General features: G+C 40.7%; 1 non-coding gene across 1 annotated transcript; it reads left to right on the top strand.

Annotated features, from left to right (window-relative positions):
* Positions 1-372: 372 nt before the first annotated feature.
* LOC141654556 (small nucleolar RNA R71) lies at positions 373-479 on the top strand. Its single transcript, XR_012548112.1, has one exon. It is a non-coding gene; the product is annotated as a small nucleolar RNA R71 (small nucleolar RNA).
* Positions 480-3830: the final 3351 nt, after the last annotated feature.

Genomic DNA, 3830 nt, shown 5'->3' on the forward strand with positions numbered 1-3830 from the left:
AAAGTTCCACAACTCTCACATACTCCACTTGGAATTGATGAAGATGCCACCATGGCATTCACAAGTTGCTTAGGCGATTTGGAGGCTTCTTCAAGCTTAGCCATAGCCTTCTCAAACTTCAAATTAATGGTATCAATATGAGCACTAAGTTGAGCACCCAATTGAGTAATAGAGTCCACTTCATGCTTTCCTCCTCTAGTAGCCTTCAGAGGTCTACTATATTGTGAGTTATGGACCGCCATTTCCTCAATCTTGTTCCATGTTTGATTATCATCAACTTCGGTAAACATACCATTTGATCCCATATTGAGAATGTTTCCGGAGTCTTCATATAGACCATTCCAAAATTATTGTACCAAGAACCACTCGCTAAGTCCGTGATGAGGACATGAGCGGCAAGTTCCCTTGAATCGCTCCCAAGCTTCCTACAAAGATTCTTCGTCCCTTTGTTTGAACCCGGTGATTTGGGCTCTCAACATGTTGGTCTTTTCCGGAGGATCGAATTTCTTTTAGAAAGCAAGCGCCAATTTCTTCCAAGAGTCAATACCAAGAGTAGCCTTATCAAGGCTCTTTAACCATTGTTTCGCGGAACCAGTCAAAGAAAAAGGAAATAAGACCCATCGAATTTGGTCTTGAGTAACTCCGGTTTGAGAAATCGCATCACAATAGTCACAAAAAGTCTTCATATGAGAATGAGGGTCTTCACTAGGCATCTCCCCAAATTGACTTCTCTCAACTAATTGTATAAATTCGGATTTTGCAATGAAATTACCGGTCAAATATTGTGGTGTGAGAGTACCATTTGGTAGGTTCTCCTTGGTTGGTACGGAATGTGATGAAAATTTAGGCATTGTGGGTTGATTTTGTGGTTGATTTTGTGTTGGGTTATCCTCTCCTTCTCTTGCAAAAGGGTTGATGAACTCAATATTATTTGGTTAAATGTCCACAATCTCACCAATACCTCTCAAAGTATTTCTAGCAAGTCTTCTATTGTTGGTCAAAGTTCTTTCAATTTCAAGATCAATGGGTAACAAGTTACCTTGTGATCTCCTAGACATGCAAAATATCAAACAACTCGAAAACAATTGGAACAAACCTTGAGGAGTTTGACTTCCCCAAGGTAAAGAAAGACACAACTAAAAACAATCAAAGAAAATCAAATCAAGTTAACACCGTCCCCGGCAACGGCGCCATTTTTGGTCGGACTTAGCGTTTTCGGTTACCTGTCGTTAAGAGTTACCTAGACCAAAACAATATTTATAACTTCACAAACTACTCTACTTTTAGTAAACAGGTAAGTAAAGGTCGGATCCCAAGGGACGGGTATTGATGTAGGATTTTCGATTGCAAATGGTCGTGTCTAAGGGTGTCACAATTTGGGTTGAGGTAGGAGATCAACTAAGCTAAATAACAATGTAAGTAAAACAAGCAAGATGATTAAAATAAGATGTAAACAACCCTTGTTGTGTCATTTGGTAGTATTGAGGATAAAGGGCGAAATAGTTGTCTTCTTGCCCTTGGTGGATCCTAAAATCCATGTTGCTCATCATACCCATCAAGATGTCCATGGCCGATGGCGGAGTGCTGGGAGGAGGAGGAGGAGGAGGTGAGTAGGGGCGGTAGACATGGAGGGTATGGAGGTATCTCCGCATAAGAGGGCCGAACACCATGAAGGAACGGTGGAAATCCAAGGCTTGGACCTTGGGATGGTGATGGTGCATGGGGAGGAGGAGAAGGTGCCTCCTCACATCTCCTAAGTGGTGGAGCAACAATCCTCTCAATCGGGAGGAAGTAGCTCGGCATAGGTGCAATGTTGCTAGACCTAGGCATGGTAGGAGGAAGATCACAACAAGGAAGGGTGAATGTAGTGCGTCCCTTGGTGTACAAATCAATACTTCCCAAATCATTGTACTTGCACCATTTGTGAAGCCTAAATATAGCCTTCTAATCAATCAAAGTGTCTCCGGGTAGAGCCCCATACCTCTCATCATCATTAAACCCTGGACATAAAACATTGGCCATCCTAGTCACAAGACCACCTATCACAATTCCTTTTGACTTTGTCGCACCCTTTGCTAGATTTTGAAACCGGACAAGTAATTCAAGTGCGGGATAAAAGTTGTAGTTTGGTAAACCTTGGACATTCAAATATGACTCGAGAAAAGTCATGTCAAGTTGACTCATACATCCCGTGTCCCTCCGACCAATGATAGTCTCAGCTATAAATTGATGCCACACTCTAATAACCGGGTGATGAATGTAGAAAGCATGACATATCTTAAAACCATTTAAATCCAACCCGGTGATCGCTCTCCACAAGTGTGACTCCGTGAATCCTACGGGTTTCTCAAGGTCGGTCTCGGGTATCACAAGTCCAAAAATTTCACCAAAGTTACCTGTAGATACCCAGTATCTGCTGAGACACCAACAAACACCCGATGATTATCGGACTACAACATGTTTTGAAATCGCGGCGTTTGATCGACAATTTGTGTACAACTTTACGTCGGAAAACTTAAAACGATTTCGAAAATAAAACATCTCAAAACATTTCAAAAATACCTGCAGTGTTTAATGCATGACGACGGGGTCGCAATGACACTAACTAGAGTCAAAACCGACACCGGACCAAAAACCGACTCAAAAATTCAAATCCCGACTCCAACAACGAGTCAAACCGAGTCAACCACAAAAAAAAACAAACATTTCAAACCTTCTATGCTAAGATTTCCCGGATTTATGTTTGGTCAAGTACCAAACATATGACTACAAATCCTAGGATAGAACAAATCATGATTGCGTTTGTTGTGAAAGTGACAACACAGCTCGAAGACCCGCGACGTGGCTCGCGCCTCTTTGAGCAGCCCAAGTGGCCACGTTGCTCAAAACTCACACAACCACTCATTCTCCTATAAATACCCCTCAAATGCCACCCATTTGAGACTTACGCGAGTGTCCGCCCCCTCTTTTCTCCCTTAAAATTCTCGACTCGACTTCTTAAGTCACAATCCGACGCGTATTTACGTTCTACCGATCGTAAATACAAGCCTTACACATTTTTTGGTACCGTCATCGTGCATTAAATCACTTGACCGACCATTTTGACCACTACACCATCACTAAACTTAAAACACTCTTTTTTACTTACCAAAACGGTTTTAAACCGAGTTTTTTCCGATCAAACGAGTTATTACACTTACGTCGGTCACTCGCCATAACCAAACATGTAAATATGAGGGTGTAAAAATCCTCTTTTATTATGTTTTCATTTGCTTCATGACTATAACATGCTAAAACATGCATAACATGAACCAAAACATGGAATAAACGAGCCAAAACTGAGGCCAACTAGCCCGCGCCTAAATGGGGTATTCAGACCAGAGATCAACCGTGTTTGTTCTCGTCATTTCCCTTTAATCCATTTTCATATTTGTAATCGGTTTCTACCATTTCAAATATTTTCGAACCATTTTTATTTTATTTCACATGTTTTAACCATAAAGCATTTTTCACCCTTGGTTCCTCATGCCATGACGGTTAAATCCGTGTTTCGGTGATAATATTTGGTTAATGACATTTAAAAGGTATTTTTAAACCTTTTATTTCATTTCTTTACATTTTCAAACAAGTATATTAGTCACCAACACAAAGTCATCCTTGGTTCCACATACCATGCCGAATTTTAACGCGGGTACGATGACGAGTATCGACTAATGACATTCAAATGGACTTAAAACAATTAGTCCATAATTATTTTCAAAACTATTTACGTCAAGTTTGTCAAATCGAACCCGACACCGAATATTATCAAAATAATGATGATTATTCGA

The sequence above is a fragment of the Silene latifolia genome, chromosome 4 (genome assembly GCF_048544455.1).
Source record: "Silene latifolia isolate original U9 population chromosome 4, ASM4854445v1, whole genome shotgun sequence".
NCBI classification, from domain to species: domain Eukaryota; kingdom Viridiplantae; phylum Streptophyta; class Magnoliopsida; order Caryophyllales; family Caryophyllaceae; genus Silene; species Silene latifolia.